Genomic DNA, 19907 nt, shown 5'->3' with positions numbered 1-19907 from the left:
GGGGGGGGTACTGTCACGACTTCCGCCGAAGTTGGTCCCTCTCCTTGTTCGGGCGGCGTTCGGCGGTCGAAGTCACCGACTTTCTAGCCATCGCTGATCCTCTTTTCATTTTCCTTTGGTTTTGCCTTGTCTTGTATCACACCTGGTTCCAATCCCATCAATTACATTGATGTGTATTTAACCCTCTGTTCCCCCTCATGTCTTGTCGGTGATTGTTTGTTTGTAAGCTAGTATGTGCAAATTATGTTCTGGTGTGCGACGGGTTTTGTACCCACTTGTATTATTTTGTATATTTTGGTTTTCGGAGTTTTTGAGCACCCTATTAAACTGCTCCGTTTATACCAAGTTCGATATCCTGTGCCTGACTTCCCTGCCTCCAGCACGCACCCCCTTACAATATGTGGACAACTACAAATACCTAGGTGTCTGGCTAGACTGTAAACTCTCCTTCCAGACTCACATTAAACATCTCCAATCCAAAATGAAATCTAGAATCGGCTTTCTATTCCGCAACAAAGCCTCCTTTACTCACGCCACAAAACATACCCTCGTAAAACTGACTATCCTACCGATCCTCGACTTCGGCGATGTCATTTACAAAATAGCCTCCAACACTTAACTTAGCAAACTGGATGCAGTCTATCACAGTGCCATCCGTTTTGTCACCAAAACCCCATATACCATCCACAATTGTGATCTGTATGCTCTAATCGGCTGGCCCTCGCTACATGTTCGTCGCCAGACCCACTGGCTCCAGGTCATCTATAAGTCTTTGCTAGGTAAAGCTCCGCCTTATCTCAGCTCACTGGTCACCATAACAACACCCACCCGTAGCACGCGCTCCGGCAGGTATACTTCACTGGTCATCCCCAAAGTCAACACCTGCTTTGGCCGCCTTTCCTTCTAGTTCTCTGCTGCCAATGACTGGAACGAATTGCAAAAATCGCTGAAGCTGGAGACTTATATTTCCCTCACTAACTTTAAACATCAGCTATCCGAGCAGCTAACCGATCACTGCAGCTGTACAGATAGCCCATCTGTAAATAGACCATCCAATCTACCTACCTCATCCCCATATTGTTTTTATTTACTTTTCTGCTCTTTTGCACACAATAATTTCTACTTGCACATCATCATCTGCACATCTATTACTTTGCTAAATTGTAATTACTTGCTACTATGGCCTATTTATTGCCTTACTTCCTCACACCATTTGCACACACTGTATATAGACTTTTTTTTCTATTGTGTTATTGACTGTGCGCTTGTTTATTCCATGTGTAACTCTGTGTTGTTGTTTGTGTTGCACTGCTTTGCTTTATCTTGGCCAGGTCGCAGTTGTAAATGAGAACTTGTTTTCAACTATCCTACCTGGTTAAATAAAGGTGAATTAAAAATAAATAAATAAAAGTTTAATATTGTGAACCTATGTTATATATTTTTTACCTCCTGCTTGAAGAAGTGATGTCACTGAGTACTGCCCCTATATATAGTACCTTCCACCCTCACCTGGGATATTGATGCCTGATGAAGACCTAAGGGTTGGAACTTATGCGGCGTTTTCCTTCTTTTTTTTTACATGAGTTGCCTAAAACTCCAGCACCTGCTGAATGTACCTGGATGTGCGTATGTTCTTTAGCTTTTGTATAAGAACGTTTCCAGCCAATATGGCAATGGAACATTTAGAACAAACGACTGGGTCACGTACATAAATACAGAAAAAAAAGACTTAACGACTGGGTCGCGTCTTTAAAAATAAAATAAAACACCTTTATTTAACCAGGTAGGCCAGTTGAGAACAAGTTCTCATTTACAACTGCGACCTGGCCAAGATAAAGCATAGCAGTGCGACAAAAACAACAACACAGAGTTACACATAAACAAATGTACAGTCAATAACACAAAAGAAAATACAAATAGAAAGATCTATGTACAGTGTGTGTAAATGTAGAAGAGTAGGGAGGTAGGCAATAAATAGGCCCTAGAGGCGAAAACAATTCAAATTTAGCATTAATACTGGAGTGATACATGTGCAGATGATGATGTGCAAGTAGAGATACTGGGGTGCAAAAGAGCAAGAGGGTAAGTAATAATATGGGGAGGAGGTAGTCGGGTGTGCTATTTACAGATTGGCTGTGTACAGGTACAGAACTCTGTGTCTCTGGCAACCGAACCGATAGAACAAACTACCAGCCGGCTTGGGTAGTATCCTATTTGTGTCGGGACTATATCTTGTGGAAGGATGAAAACACCCATGCCAATATATCCTCCAAACACCAGCTTCTCTGGCATTATCACTTAAATAAGATACCATTTTCTTCACATCCTTTTTCCACTATGTGGGAAGGGGTCCCTCTTCATTGTGAAACCTAGAGAGATTTGAACACTATTCAATGGATGCCAGTATAGATATTCCTGCAATATCTCAATTAGTCCCTGATAGCTGTGCTATTGAGCATGAAACTCATAAGATGTTAAGAGAATTTGGGCTACAGAACGTCACAGTCCACTTTTAGTGAAACAGAATTCAAAGATATTTGATGTTTTCAGGTACAGAGAGAGATAAGGAAAAAATATGAAAATGTAAACACGGAGGCCTATGCATTCCTCTCCAGCCATGGAGGATCAATAGCTTGCACTACTCACTTCAGTCATTGGGAAGGAGATCAGTTTTACCATAAATAATTACTGAACATTAGGAGAATTGTAATCACAGAAGCTTTTTTCTGTTAAGTTTTACATGCTAGTGCAACAGTGTCCATCCCTATACGGCCTACCCAAGGGTGGAGATGATGCTTGGGACAGGTGGCTACTTTTCCATGTCAGCTTTTCCACACTGGTGTCAAAATGTCTCATGTCTGCTAGGGTGGGCCAGAGTTCCACAGATTCCCGCATAGCATGTGGATTCATATCTGCTGTTCCCTGAGAACTGTCTAAAATAATCCAACATTGCTTTACAGGAACGTGTGCAATTAAGTGATTGGCTTTGTTCCAAGACTATGTGACAGTTGTACTTTATGCATTCATCACAGCGGTTAAACTGATGGTGTCCCTCCTCCCAGCTGGTCCATACTCTGATGCCTGGATATCCCAGGGGCTCTCATATCTAGGGACAGGATTCTTTCCTGACTATGTGACCAGACCAGGTAGAAACAGTGAACCTAGTTATTCCTAGTCAGTTCACAATGCCACTTAATATAATGTTTACATACCCTACATTACTCATCTCATATGTATATGTATATACTGTACTCTATATCATCTACTGCATCTTGCCATCTTTATGTAATACATGTATCACTAGCCACTTTGAACTATGCCACTTTATGTTTATATACCCTACATTACTCATCTCATATGTATATACTGTACTCTATACCATCTACTGCATCTTGCCTATGCCGTTCTGTACCATCACTCATTCATATATCTTTATGTACATATTCTTTATCCCATTACACTTGTGTGTATAAGGTAGTAGTTGTGGAATTGTTAGGTTAGATTACTCGTTGGTTATTACTGCATTGTCGGAACTAGAAGCACAAGCATTTCGCTACACTCGCATTAACATCTGCTAACCATGTGTATGTGACCAATAAAATTTTATTTGATTTGATTTGAAGGTCAGTAAAGTCTCTTGGGCCTGCTCATATCTGCAAGAGCAGGGATACAGGACATCTAACTGAGCGTCACCCTTGACTGTAGGGGATGTAGCAAGGGGCTCTGGATCTGTGCCCGGTGGTGGGTCCCCCAGGCAGCTGCATGGACCAGGGGCACAGACAGACAGGCCTTCTTTCAGACACATTGCTCCTTTTATGCCTCACACACTACGGGATTGATCTAGGGTGCCTGTCTACGCTACAAGTCACAACTAAGGTCTGTATGGAATTAATGCAACATTTATCTTACAAAGGTAATTTGCATAATATAAATGAATAATGTCAACAAAATGTCAAGAACATTATATTTTTAAGTACCCAATTGCTCCACACAAAGTATGAAAACTTACAAAATATTCACATTACTCAATATATCTTTGAAACCTACATTTTTTGCCCCAGACACTTGGGTACTCCAGTGAGGAAGTTCTCTGCAGGCCCAGTGGAGTTTGGATGGAGCACTAGTTGACTCTTTCCATCAGTGGGCTATGGCTCCAGCAGTGAGGTTGTTATGACAATGTTGGGATTGTGTTTGGGGTACATGGTCCTGTGTAGCTCAGTTAGTAGAGCATGGCGCTTGCAACGCCAGGGTTGTGGGATTCATTCTCACGGGGCCAGTTTGAAAATGTACGCACTCACTACTGTAAGTTTTTCTAGATAAGAGTGTTTGCTAAATGACAATTTCTTTAAATGTAAAATGCACTGGGGGGGAGGTGATTATGACAGGGTTTAAGAGTGAGAGAGCACAGCCTCTTCTGTCTCTCTCAGTCACTCTGGGGCTCTGCTCAGTAATCACTATCAGCCCTGGTCTGCCTGCTTGATATTCACTGCAGTCCTCCTGTACTGTTGCTGATCCACCGCCCAGTGCCCAGTGTAAACTCTGAGACAGATAATGGAATGTAAAAGTGAGACTGTAGCCTGGTCATGCCAGATTGGTTTGGGATTTTATTTTTTACCTGTATTTAACTAGGCAAGTCACAAATTCTTATTTACAGAGACAGCCTACACTGGCCAAACCCAAACGACACTGGGCCAATTGAGCGCCGCCCTATGGGACTCACAATCAGAGCCGGTTGTGATACAGCCTAGATACGAACCAGGGTGTCTGTAGTGACACCTCTAGCACTGAGATGCAGTGCCTTAGACCGCTGCGCCGCTTGGGAGGCCCAAATGTATTTTGTATGGCATGAGGATGAAGTTCAGAGGAGTTGGTAAAGGAATAAAACAGATAAAACAGACACCAGGCTTGTGAAGTTCAGGTTCCTCTCAGATTGACATGTTTTACAGACCTCTTCTAGGCCATGGCAGTGAACATAGATCTCCTCAGCATGGTGTGTATGTTTCATAAGTTCATAACAGCTGTTTAGCTATAGAGGGACTTCCTTGGGGCTACTCTGTTGAGATGAATGAATCCCCCCCGCTCTGACCATAGGGAGGTAAGGCCACCTGCGCCATCACATTACAGGCCTGCTGAGCCGTTTGAACGCATCCTGTTTCCTATGAGTGCAATGCCCTTGGTTTCCCCTGACTCAATTTGACTTTGTAATGATTTACTTAGATATTCAAGAGAGTTATTGTGAGGCACTACAATGAAAGTTATGCAGACATTAGATGAGTAAAAAGTCATCATGATGTTTGTTTAGTATGATATTTACATCTAAATAAAGCCTGATAATCTGAAATAATATCTTACAGTACGTATTGTTACCATTGTCATCAAGAACCCCATTGAATGTGCTGATGTACCTGGTGGACACATCAGTGAATTAACAAGAAAGTCAAGATCAATATTCACAAATCAATCTTTCTATTATCTATTAGGCTAAAGCAATCATGTGTGATTAAGAACACATAGGCCTAATGGTTTCATTGTTTGTACTCCTGACACTGTTTGTTCTCCAGAGATGGACTTGATGCATAGGTTGGCTCAGAAATGATGAGACTGGGGGCCTCCTGAGTGGTGCAGGGGTCTAAGGCACTGCATCGCAGTGCTTGAGGAGTCACTACAGACCTGGTTTCAATCCTGGGCTGTGTCGCAGCCGGCCATGTCCGGGAGACCCATGAGGCGGCACACAATTGGCCCAGCGTTGTCTGTGTTGGGGGAGGGTTTGGCCAGCCGGGATGTCGCGTTGCGCTCTAGCAACTCCTCGGTCGCCAGTTGTACGCTGTTTCCTCCAACACATTGGTGCTTCTGGCTTAAGCGAGTAGGGTCGTGTTTTGTAGGATGCATGGCTCTTGACCTTCGCCTCTCCCGAGTTGCAGCGATGGGACAACACTGTAACTACCAATTGAGGAGAGTAAATCTGGGAGACTATGATATTATGTTTGGTAGTGTTACATAAGATAGAAGGTTACTTAATACAAAAACAAAAGGAAGGTCAGGGTGGGTGGATGGGTGGGCGTATAACACAAATGTCTAGCTATCACGACAACTTTCGAATTTGAGCCAATTAGCAACTTTTCAACTCAGCCGGCTAACCTAGCAACCTAGCTAACGTCAGCCATATCAAATTGGAATTCGTAACATATCATATGTTTTGCAAATTCGTAACATATGGTATGTTTTGCAAATTTGAAACAAATGTACAAATTGCAGTTCGTAACATATTGTATGAATTACAATTCGTAGCATATCATACGAAATGGATGATGGACCTTCACAAATAAATACATACCATACGAAACGTAACGTATCATACTAAATGGAGTGTACGGATTTACGTGCAGAATAATACAAATGTTCTGAGACCACGTTAAAATGATGGACAGATATTCTAAGACTGTCATCTACCGGGGATTTTTAGCATTGCACTTAAAAAATTATAATTTGAAATGTCATAACCGTCAAATGGTGGGAAAAAATAAGTCAATTTTCCATCCTGGAAAAAATCCTAATCCGCAAGCCAGTGGATGGTTGCTTGGTATAAATGTCCTTTCAAAAAGCCTTTTTACAGGATCTTCCCAGCAATACCATAGTACCTCTTAGGTTCTTGGTAAGAGTCTACATCATGACCAAATGTTTAACTCTACAAGACATTACTTTGTTACTTCAATTATTGGTGGATTTGTATCAAACCAGGTGACCTATTTTTCATTGTCATTCATAAACATTCCATTGTTTACTTTCTCTTTACTGTATATATCATGGATGAACAAATCATATAATTGCAGATCAGAACTATTTATACAGCCCAGCACAGCTTCAGCTTAAAGAAGAGTCCAGTCAACAGCGCCCTCTAAAGGCCCTGGTAGAGTCCTACCTACTGGAGCGCCACTCTCTGACAAACATAATGGACCAAGTCCCCAAAAATGTTTTTTTTTATCATGTAGGTTTAAGATGAATATACTGGACAGTAATGAGAATAGGAAGATATCTTCTTAATCTTCTGTTCATGCAGAAGGTTTTCAAAGTCTTTCTGTGATTGAGACTATTAACTTTAGATGTGCTGAAGAAATGTATCTAATAAAATGATTTGATCTATGAAAACGATATATTTAATTACAGTTATAATTGAAATCGTAATCTTATGTTCTGTGCAACATATGTTGACTATGCTGATTATGTGTTTATTCATGATCAACAATAACCAACGATTCTCCATGAGGACTTTTAACCCAAAATGGGTATTATACTGCATCATCCATCTTTTTGGGATTCTGTTATTGCAATCTACACTAAAAGAAACATATTTTTTTCCCACTACATTTGTGTAGTGATGTTTCATCACTGTATATGTCTTTGATAAATAGTTGCATTAAATTAACGTCATTAATTGACTCTTGCAGTCTTTATCTTATTCACAGGTAACTACAATGTGCATGCATAGGCATACAACTGTTCTAATACCTTTGGGTGCTTTTAACTTGCACAATGATCGTTCTCTGCCACGTCCAACAACAACTAGCACCACATTGTGGCACCTGTCGTGGCTGAATCAGATTTAGCTATGTAACATAGATAGATAAGATGTTATTTTCATCATATGCTTGTGAGATACTTGTCATTAGAATGGGGCCAGAGAGGGGAGAGGTCAGGCTTGTCTTCATATGTCAATGTATATGTTAAACCATGTGACGGGATGGAGTTATTAATTGGGGAACCAGTTAGTTATCTCATACAATGTCTGTACGCCAGTCACTCCCTACTTTTCTCATAGGGGGAAGGAGTTTGGCCGTGTTTGGAACCATTGTATGTCCCCTCTGAGGTTGCCCTTATCTTGACCTAGTATTTGACCTAATGGGCTCACTGTCTGATTTTGAGTTTGTCCAGGTTTGGGAGTATCTAGAAATGACAATTGATATATGCCATTGGATGAGGTAATGTTTTGGTAGACAGTGAAGTATCAAGCATGAGATTTAAACCTTGTCTTGGGAGATCAAACTGAACAATGATTTATAGCTGATGCTGTCTAGCGATAGGATACTCCTCTTTCGGGTAAAGGATTCTTTGTAAGTTGAGAGGGGTGTATCTTGGCTATAAATGAAACTAAGAATTGTTTTGTAAGGACTCTCAGAGAATTCATTTATAGACACTGAATTGATCTGAGAGTCATTAAAGGGCTTTGGTGAAGCTTGTATATATATTAAAGATGGAATATATAATTTAACTCTGACTTGTGTGTGGTTGGCTCTCTCTCTCTCTGTATTGAGTAATACAGGAAATTTCCACGACACACCACACACAATTTCGAGCCATTTTTGGTTTGATCTCATTGTTCAAGATCAATTACTAATCAATTTGTTCTTTAAATGTCTTTAAATTAAAGTTGTTAAGAAAAATGTTTTCAGCGTTAATTGCATTGTATTATCATCCCACTTGGCACACAGTGGTTGAATCAACGTTGTTTCCACGTCATACCTTCTTGCCCTTTGTGCTGTTGTCTGTGCCCCATAATGTTTGTACCATGTTCTGTGCTGCTATCATGTTGTGCTGCTGCCATGTTGTGTTGCTACTGTGTTGTTGCCATGTTGTGTTGCTATCATGCTGTGTTGTCATGGGTTGCTGTCTTGATATGTCTTAGGTCTCTCTTTATGTAGTGTTGTGTTTTCTCTCTTGTCGTGATGTGTGTTTTTGTTTTATTTGTTTTATTTTTAATCCCAGCCCCCATCCACGCTGGAGGCCTTTTGCCTTTTGGTAGGCCGTCATTGTAAATATGAATTTGTTCTTAACTAACTTGCCTAGTTAAATAAACATTTAATTAAAAAAATTACAATAAATTAAGAAGTGAATTACTTGATAATAACTGCTCAAGACATTCATCTTAGACCAAAATTGTTATTTGTAAGCATTTGGCATGTTGTTGAGCTAAAATGTTGTCATAGTAACGAGAAGTAAAAGGAAAGAACAAAAGCAATGTCACGCCCTGACCATGGAGAGCCTTTGTTTTTCTATGGTATAGTAGGTCAGGGCGTGACTGGGAGTTGTTCTAGTTAGTTATTTCTATGTGGGGTTCTGGGTTATTATTTCTATGTTGGTGATTGGTATGATTCCCAATTAGAGGCAGCTGGTAATCATTGTCTCTAATTGGGGATCATATTTAGGTAGTGTCACGCCCTGACCTTAGAGATCCTTATTTATTCTCTATGTTTGGTTAGGTCAGGGTGTGACTCGGGTGGGAGAATCTATGTTTTCTATTTCTTTGTTGTTTTTGCCATGTGTGGCTCCCAATCAGAGGCAGCTGTCTATCGTTGTCTCTGATTGGGGATCATATATAAGTTGTGATTTTCCGTTTGGGTTTTGTGGGGAGTTATTTTCTGTTTAGCTGTTTTGTTGCCTGACAGAACTGTTCGCTTTCGTTATCTACTTTGTTATTTTGTTGCGGTGTTCAGTTTTATTAAAAATCATGAACGCCTACCACGCTGCACCTTGGTCTCCTTCTTCAACCCACGAGAGTCGTTACAGGTAGCCTTTTTCCACCTGTGTTTTATGGGATATTGTTTTGAGTTAGTGCACGTAGCAACTCTGTAGTCACGGTTCGTTGTTAGTTTTGTTTGTTTTTGTCTTTGTTTAGTTTCACTTTCTAATAAATAATGTGGATCTCAACATCCGCTGCGCCATGGTCCGACATTTATTCTAACAAGCGTGACAAGCAAAGTAATTCATTTGATTACATTTATTTTAGTAAAATGGACTCAATGAGTCACATTATAGATAACACCTTAACTTAAGGTGCAAATAAAGTGATTCAATGTCACAACAAGAACTTGGATAAATCTCCAAGACATGATACTTCATCAGAGTAAAGACACACAGAATTGTTTGAAATAAACAAGGGTTTTACAATGAGAAAACATCTGCAGTAAATACATTTTTCAGGTATTAAAACAGATGAAATAGTGATAATCACAGAGTGATGATAACATAATACCCAGTTTGGGTAAATAATCCTCATAGAGGAACAGTGATGCTATAACTCAGGTTGAACATTGTCAATATAACTGATACATGCTTCACAGAAGATGCTTAATACAATGTAGTGGTAAAAAAAATTTTGCTTATACATTTTGACCTAAAAACAGATCTCTCATAGACAATCACAATCACAGATTGATCCCAGTTTTGGGTTACAATTCCTCATCTAGGACCATTTAAGCTATTGTTAATCATGAATAAAAACATGATCAACATAGTCAAGGTTACGATTTCAATGCACACAACAACAATATTGTTTTCATACATTACACATTTTTCTCATAAAAATGCATTTACTTCAATACGACTGAAATAAAAAGTCTCAATCACTGCAAGACTTTTAAAAATGCTATATACTCAGATGATGAGGAAGATCTCTGATCACTGTCCATCACATTAATGTTAGACCAACATGGTCCATTGAGTTTGTTTGAGAGTGGAGTTCCAGTCTGTAGGACTCTACCAGAGACTCCAGAGAGTGATGTTGACTGGACTCTTCTCTTTGCTGGTGCTGTGCTGTGGAGCTCAACTGAGGCAGGTCACTCTCCCTCCTGTTCTTATCAGAGGTTGGATGCAGGCTCTGCAAGTGGCTCAGCAGTCTTCTCTGGGACTGTGTCTTTACCTCATTCTTGGACAGGAAATGCACAATCTCATGGACACCCCTGGAGTAACACTGTAACCCTGGTACTGTTGCTGTTATCTCAGGAAGCAAACTGTCATCTCCTGGATGTTGGCTTTCTCCAGCTTGGAGTCTGACTGCTGGTTGAGGATCTCTGGACGCAGGAGAGAATTGAGCAGCTCAATGCTGATGTTGATACGAACTCCGTGTAACTTCACCACTGGCTTTCTTAGCTGCAAGAAGAGAAGAGGAGAGTCATTAATAACCTTATTATGAGATAATAATGAAACAAATAAATAATCAATCAAATAAGATTAATTTCCTTAAAATTGATTCTTCAATTTACCTTGTTGGTCAGTCAGGTGCTCATTAGCGTAGATCATAGCTGAAGTGATTGTAGGTGCCATGACTGGATCTCTGTGCTGTAGAGGACTCTGTGTTGAGAGAATCTGAGTTCTACTGACTTCATATCTCCTATATACAGTCCATAATCTGCATTTGAATGTGTGGGTCTTGGGCTTGTTGGAGTTTCTCACAGTCTGTAGCCAATGGGTGAGCTTGGAAGGACAATGAGGAATGTGGAGCTGCCCCATGCTCAGTGTTCTTATTGTTGGGGGACAATGGTCACGTCTCATGGAACAGGTGGAAGGGTGGGGGTGATGGAGAGTGACTCACAGAGCTCTGTGTGAATCTGGGAAACTAGTGACCCCCAGATCTGCTGCCTGATGTTGGGATCAATGATGCCGAGAGAGCACACACTCATCATCACAACTTACACATGAAATTTACAATGTAACTTAGTCCCCACCTATGAAAACATTGTTGAATGCATAGTGTTTAAACGCTTTATTACTGATTCAGTCACATTTTATTATCTCACAATGAATGTGAGATAATGACAAAAATTATGATATAGTATAGTGTTTTACATTTTGTCACAATTGAAAAGTTAAACATATTTATAATTTTCTGTGCTGCTGAATTTCATTTTTGTCAAAAGAAATTAATATTGAGTCAAATATGACGTCTTTCGAAAATATAAAGCATGTTAATTTGCAGAGAAATATAGCTTATGGTTAAGTTCACAGGTTCGATATTGTATTAATAGCATGAGGTCTCGAAAGTCAGAAGTAGTAATTATACTGTCAAGCACTCTGGAGTCCAGAGGTAGCAGATGTTTCCTCTCTTGAGGCTACTGGTCAGTGTGAGTAGAGAACTGATCTGAGTTTCCCACACTGAGTCATGTGTGCTGTGATCAATGCACTACAAAAGCTGCTCAGTGAACCCTCACTGACAGCTATTGGCTCTGTGTTCTATTATAGACAGATTATGACATCACAGACCATCTGGATTTTGGAGGGAAACACTAGAACACTTGATTTTATCCTAAAAGTGTGCTGCAATACATATACTGTACTTTATCAGTGTTCAATTCTACGTTATGTTTGTACCCTGGAGAAACTGATGTATTCAGCTATTGTTTAATTCCCTTCTATAAGTGTTGCTATTCCCCAGTGACTCTGGGTGTTCCCCAGACAGTCAGGTGCTGATGGGACTGATGATGATGATGACACTAGACTGAGACTCTGCTCTCCAGAGCTTTCCCACACTCTGCCCATTGACAGAGCTTCCACCTAACAACAGAAGTGTGCCTAGTTAAATGCTAATTCATCTCTACACAAGCAGTTCCCATTAAGCACCTGGGGGAGAAAAAATTAATACATCTTACATGCATATATTAAGAAGGTAGTAAATACAAATATTTTGACTATTGGCTGATATAGACTTGTACAGCATATGGCCATTCAGAGATGGTCAAGATTGGACTGAATAGTGAAGATATTTCAAGCGTGTACGTTTTAGATATAAGATTTAAAATCTTCGATACAACATTCACAGTTTAGCAGATGCTCTTATCCAGTGTGACTTACAGTAGCAAGTGCATACTTTGTTTTGTACTGATCACCTGTAGGTCTTGAACCCACAACCCTGGCATTGCAAGCGCCTTGCTCTACCTACTGAGTTACACAGGACTACTACAATGTAATCATGTTTGTATAAAGTGTAATATAATGTATTTCCTGATCTGTTACCTAATTCCTCTTACACCCTGTCATAATAAAAAAACACTTGTGCAGTCCTTATAATTCATTATATCTGTGATTTAATTCATTTATAGAATTCAATGATGAAACCTTACAAGTGAAATTCCTTCTCACCCCTCATCATACAGGGTACAGATGTCTATTGTCCCAAAGCGGGTCTGTGAGTGAGTTTTCCTTGGTTTCCCACACTCTCTCCATTCACTGCTCCAAACAATCTGACATACATAAATTAAGAATGCAGTAAATACAAACATTTTGACTATTGAATGAAATAGACTTGTACAGCATATGACCATTCAGAGATAGTTAAGATTGGACTGAATGCTGAAAATCTTTCAAGCATATATGTTTTAGATATAAACTGTATCAAATCAAATCAAATTGTATTTGTCACATGCGCCGAATTCAACAGTGAAATGCTTACTTACAAGCCCTTAACCAACAATGCAGTTTTAAGAAAATACCCCCCCACACAAAAAAGAAGTAGGACATAAGAAAAACAAATAATTAAAGAGCAGAAGTAAATAATGTGTCAACGTGCGGCACCGTGCGGCACCGGTGTCGAGGTAGTTGAAGTAATTATGTAAATGCAGGTAGGGTTATTAATGTGGCTGTTGTGGCAAAGAAGAGTGCCGAGTGATAAATGGCAGATTTGTGAGGGCAGAACTAATAAACGGGCTCTGCCCTCTCACTAAAATGGCCACCCCGACCAGAACTACAGGTCGCCAAATGGCCGACCGCCAAAACTACAATTCTCAGAAGCAAGGGGAACGCTCAGAAGGTGAGGCCGACCCACAGATAAGGGATCAAGACAATCCAGGAAGAGAGAGAGGAAGGGGCTGGGGGGGATCTGTGAACCATAGAGATAGAGAAAGTGACCATATATATATTGGCTGGATTTACCGTGTATGACCTGGACTGTTTGGACATACCTGTTGTTGTTTGGAACTGGACCTACCGAGAACCTGATTTGTGTACCGAACCATGCTATCCCTGACCCCGCCTGTGGCCTGGGTGGACCAGGACGGGGAAAGCAACACAAAGGTACTGTCCTGTTAAAAAGAACTCTCATTCTGGGGAGATTTTGGTGACGGTCGCCCGTTTAATTTGTGAAAAACTCTCCTAACCTTGAAGAGGTTTGTCACGCTATGCATAGATGATAACGGAGAGTAGCAGCAGTGTGGGGGGGGGGGTCTTATAGCTTCGGGGTAGAAGCCTCTTGGACCTAGACTTGGCGCTCCGGTACCGCTTGCCGTGCGGTAGCAGAGAGAACAGTCTATGACTAGGGTGGCTGGAGTCTTCGACAATTTTTAGGGCCTTCATCTGACACCACCTCGTATAGAGGTCCTGGATGGCAGGAAGCTTGGCCACGGTGATGTACTGTGCCGTACACACTACCCTCTGTAGTGCCTTGTGGTCAGAGGCCGAGCAGTTGCCATACCAGGCAGTGATGTAACCGGTCAGGATGCTCTCGATGGTGCAGCTGTAAAACCTTTTGAGGATAAGAAGACCCATGCCAAATCTTTTCAGTCTCCTGAGGGGGAAAAGGTATTGTCGTGCCCTCTTCGCAACTGTCTTGGTGTGCTTGGAACATGTTAGTTTGTTGGTGATGTGGACGCTAAGGAACTTGAAGCTCTCAACCTGCTCCCCTTCAGCCCTGTGGTTGAGAATGGGGGCGTGCTAAGTCCTCCTTTCCTGTAGTCCACAATCAACTTCTTTGTCTTGATCACGTTGAGGGGGAGGTTGTTGTCCTTGCACCACACGGTCAGGTCTCTGACTTCCTCCCTATAGGCTGTCTCATTGTTGTCGGTGATCAGGCCTACCACAGTTGTGTCATCAGCAAACTTGATGATGGTGTTGGAGTTGTGCCTGGCCCTTGCAGTCATGAGTGAACAGGGAGTACAGGAGGGGACTGAGCACGCACCCCTGAGGGGCCCCCGTGTTGAGGATCAGCGTGGCAGATGTGTTGTTACCTACCCTTAACACCTGGGGACAGCCCGTCAGGAAGTCTAGGATCCAGTTGCAGAGGGAGGTGTTCAGTCCCAGGGTCCTTAGCTTAGTGATGAGCTTTGAGGGCAGTATGGTGTTGAACGCTGAGCTGTTGTCAATGAATAGCATTCTCACATAGGTGTTCCTTTTGTCCAGGTGGGAAAGGGCAGTGTGGAGTGCAATAGATTGCATCATCTGTGGATCTGTTGGTGTGGTACACAAATTGGAGTGGATCTAGGGTTTCTGGGATAATGGTGTTGATGTGAGCCATGACCAGCCTTTCAAAGCATTTCATGGCTACAAACGTGAGTGATACGGATCGGCAGTCATTTAGGCAGATTACCTTAGTGTTCTTGGGCACAGGGACATGGTGGTCTGTTTGAAACATGTTGGTATTACAGACTCAGACAGGGAGAGGTTGAAAAGGTCAGTGAAGACACTTGCCAGTTGGTCAGCGAATGCTGAATCATCTTTGATTCTACAATCTGATCATGTTTTGTATAAAATGTGACATAATGTCTTTATTGGTCTGTTACCTAATTCCTCTTAAACCTTGTCATAATAAAAAAAACACTTGTGCAGTCCTTATAATTCATTGTCTAATTTCAACTGGTGAAGACAAGTTTTACCAATGTCACATAGCCCCTGCTCCCACAGCCCTGGGTGCAATATGTGAAACATAAAAAAGCTGCTACCTATTCATTATTTTTTTGCATTTTGATGTGGAGGATATATCTGTGATATAATGAATATATAAAATTCATTTGAGGAGACCTTACTAGTGAAATTCCTGCTCACCCCTCATCATACAGGGTACAGAAGTCTGAGTCTATTGTCCCAAAGCGGGTCTGTGAGTGAGTTTTCCTTGGTTTCCCACACTCTCTCCATTCACTGCTCTCAATGGAGGAACAATAGACGTGTGCCTTGTTATAATGCATCATAGTAGGTATTCAGTTCAGTCCGGTTTCTAGGCAACCATTAAATATGCTTCAATTATAAAAACAGCATCTGGTACTAGAGAAGGTTCCCTGAAAAACTTGGATTGGAGGAAATTATTTAGTTAAAGAACAGTCAGCACTATAGAGTAGCACTTGTCTTGGTTCTGACCTAAATTGAATCAATGAGAGACAAGTGACATGTTGATTTTAGCCATCACCTTAACCCTAACCTTAATCCTAACCCTAGTTTTACTGTATGTCCACACCCCTTCTGAACCCTAACACTAAACACAACCCTAACTCCAGCTTCATGTCCACACCCCGTTTCAACCCTAACCAAAACCGTAACTCTAGCTTCATGTCCACACCCCGTTTCAACCCTAACCATAACCCTAACTCTAGCTTCATGTCCACACCCCGTTTCAACACTAAACACAACCCTAACTCCAGCTTCATATCCACACCCCGTTTCAACCCTAACCAAAACCCTAACTCTAGCTTCATGTCCACACCCTGTTTAAACCCTAACCATAACCCTAACCCTAACTCTATCTTCATGTTCACAACCCGTTTCAACCCTAACCATAACCAAAACCCTAACTCTAGCTTCATGTCCACACCCCGTTTCAACCCTAACCATAACCCTAACTCTAGCTTCATGTCCACACCCCGTTTCAACACTAACCATAACCCTAACCCCAACTCTAGCTTCATGTCCACACCCTGTTTCAACCCTAACCATAACCCTAACCCTAACTCCAACTTCATGTCCACACCCCGTTTCAACCCTAACCATAACCCTAACCCTAACTCTAGCTTCATGTCCAAACCCTGTTTCAACCCTAACCATAACCCTAACCCTAACTCCAGCTTCATGTCCACACCCCGTTTCAACCCTAACCATAACCCTAACCCTAACTCCAGCTTCATGTCCACACCCCGTTTCAACCCTAACCCTAACCATAACCCTAACTCCAGCTTCATGTCCACACCCCGTTTCAACCCTAACCATAACCATAACCCTAACTCTAGCTTCTTGTCCACACCCCGTTTCAACCCTAACCATAACCCTAACTCTAGCTTCTTGTCCACACCCCGTTTCAACCCTAACCATAACCCTAACTCTAGCTTCATGTCCACACCCCGTTTCAACCCTAACCATAACCATAACCTTAACTCCAGCTTCATGTCCACACCCCGTTTCAACCCTAACCATAACCATAACCCTAACTCTAGCTTCTTGTCCACACCCCGTTTCAACCCTAACCATAACCCTAACCCTAACTCTAGCTTCATGTCCACACCCCGTTTCAACCCTAACCATAACCCCAACTCCAGCTTCATGTCCACACCCCTTTTCAACCCTAACCATAACCATAACCCTAACTCTAGCTTCATGTCCACACCATGTTTCAACTGTAACCATAACCATAACCCTAACTCCAGCTTCTTGTCCACACCCCGTTTCAACCCTAACCATAACCCTAACTCTAGCTTCATGTCCACACCCTGGGTCTTTTCTTCTTACATGCTGACCACACAGCTCGTGCCTCAACGAGATTCTGCGTTGCCAGGTGCCAAAATAGAACTTGGTTCTGTTTGTGATGCCTGACGCGCTGCATGTCCCGCCTCTCTCATCTCCTCATTGGTTTTTAGGACGATATACCCACGTGGGTGATTGATAGATGAACTGAGGTCCACACTCCAGTACAATTGGTAGTGGTAATGCACCTTAAAGTTGGTGTCCAAACGCCATACTATGTCCAAAGAAGAAGAAGCCTGAAGGAGGAGAGATTACTAGAAACAAACTCAATTGACCCTTTTCCCTGTGGATTAATTGTTGGAGTAGAGGACCTTGTTCATTTCAGCTAAGATAACAACCCAATGTTTATATCCCAGACAAATTAGCTAGCAACAGCAAGCTAGCTAGCTAAATTTCCATATATGTTTCATGCTATTCGACCTGTCTCAAATGAATAAGGTTTGTTCAGCGTTTGTTTTGATATTTCAAATTGTGATTCCTTTAGGTGTCTAACATGCTGACTGCACGCGTGATGGTGCAGCATGTGGTCAGCATGTTAGACACATTAAGCCATCACTATTTCTGTTCCTGCTCAAAACTGGGATCCCTGTAGATTACTTGATTGAGATGCAATATTTTAAACTTCCAAAACTTCATGACAAATCATTGCAAAAGTAAGTATGACCTTACACAGTAGATCTGCATTGTAGTCTACAGTCAATATGTTGATTACAGTAGAGATCAGGAAAGATCAAGAACAATAACAAATTATTTAATTTCATTATTTTGGGATTTATTGACATTGACTCAGAGTCGCATCATAGACTTGAACACCTAAATATAAGGTGAATAGTTTAGGTGATTACACATCACAACCAGAACATGGAATAAATCTCCAAGACATATGATACTCGAACAGAGTATAGGATACACATTTACTGTCTTTATAAAAGACAACATATTGTCTAAAATAAACAAAGGTTTCACATTGAGAGAAAACATGTTCTCCGCTTTACAATATCCACATTATTCAAATAATGAGGGCAACATTTTCCCACACAAGGTCTGATCTTTAAACAGATCAATTATTTCTAATCACAGAGTGATGATTACAGGTATAATTCCCAGTTTGGGTAAATAACCATCATGGAGGATCAGTGATTCTGTAGCTCAAGTTGATCAATAACAAATGTTTAACTAATACTGATACATACTTCACAGAAGATGCTCAATATAATGTTAATATGACCATATCACTACAACAATGTAGTTGTAACAACATTGCTTATTCTTGATAAGTGTTTACCTTTAAACAGATAGGTAACAGATAATCACAAAAGGATTGAAGATATAATACACATTATGGGTTTAAAGTCCTCATGGAGGACAGTTGAAGTTGATCATTAATAAGCAAATTATCAACATAATCAACACATGATGATGCTTCACAAAACATAAAGGTTATTAACATTACAAAAATGCAGTGTTCGCAGATTTCAGTGTTTTATATAAGAAAAACGTTTTAACTTGTTCAGTACAACTGAAATGAAAAGTTTCAATCGAAACACAACTTTTAAAACAACCTGCACAAGCAGAATATGAAGAAGATCTCTGATCACTGTCCATCACATTAATATTAGACCAACATGGTCCATTGAGTTTGTTTGAGAGTGGAGTTCCAGTCTATAGGACTCTACCAGAGACTCCAGAGAGTGATGTTGACTGGACTCTTCTCTTTGCTGATGCTGTGCTGGGCTGGGAGCTGAACTGAGGCAGGTCACTCTCCCTCCTGTTCTTATCAGAGGATGGATGCAGGCTCTGGAAGTGGCTCAGCAGTCTTCTCTGGTACTGTGGTTTCAACTCATCCATGGACAGGAAGTGCTGAATCTCTTGGACATAGCTGAAGTAAACCTGATTGACAGCTGCCGAGCAGAAACTCTGGCTGGTTCTGTTGCTGTCATCTCCAGGATGTCGGCTTTCTCCAGCTTGGAGTTTGGCTGCTGGTTGAGGATCTCTGGACGCAGGAGAGACTTGAGCTGCTCAATGCTGTTGTTGATACTATCTCTATGTAACTTCTCAACCACTGGCTTTCTTAGCTGCAAGAAGAGAAGAGGAGAGTCAATAATAGTATTTTTCTGAATACAACAGAGCTGACATGAATGGCTGTATTCTAGAAGCAAAAACTGAAACAACGTAACACTATTTGTAACTCAATTTACCTTGTTGGTCAGTCAGGTGCTCATTAGAGTAGATCACAGCTGAAGTGATTGTAGGTGCCATGGCTGGATCTCTGTGCTGTAGAGGACTCTGTGTAGAGAGAATCTGAGTTCTACTGAGTTCATATCTCCTATATACAGTCCATAATCTGCATTTGAATGTGTGGGTCTTGGGCTTGTTGGAGTTTCTCACAGTCTGTAGCCAATGGGTGAGCTTGGAAGGACAATGAGGAATGTGGAGCTGCCCCATGCTCAGTGTTCTTATTGCTGGGGGACAATGGTCACGTCTCATGGAACAGGTGGAAGGGTGGGGGTGGTGGAGAGTGACTCACAGAGCTCTGTGTGAATCTGGGAAACTAGTGACCCCCAGATCTGCTGCCTGATGTTGGGATCAATGATGCTGAGAGAGCACACACTCATCATCACAACTTACACGTGTGAGACTGA

General features: G+C 41.3%; 2 pseudogenes; both read right to left on the bottom strand.

Annotated features, from left to right (window-relative positions):
- Window positions 1–10421: 10421 nt before the first annotated feature.
- On the bottom strand, window positions 10422–11181 carry LOC139555919 (transcription factor HES-5-like; annotated as a pseudogene).
- Window positions 11182–18000: 6819 nt separating this feature from the next.
- Window positions 18001–19644, bottom strand: LOC139550721 (transcription factor HES-5-like; annotated as a pseudogene).
- Window positions 19645–19907: the final 263 nt, after the last annotated feature.

The sequence above is a fragment of the Salvelinus alpinus genome, chromosome 2, assembly GCF_045679555.1.
Source record: "Salvelinus alpinus chromosome 2, SLU_Salpinus.1, whole genome shotgun sequence".
Classification (NCBI taxonomy): Eukaryota; Metazoa; Chordata; class Actinopteri; order Salmoniformes; family Salmonidae; genus Salvelinus; species Salvelinus alpinus.
This window is presented reverse-complemented; position numbering and strand designations above follow the sequence as displayed.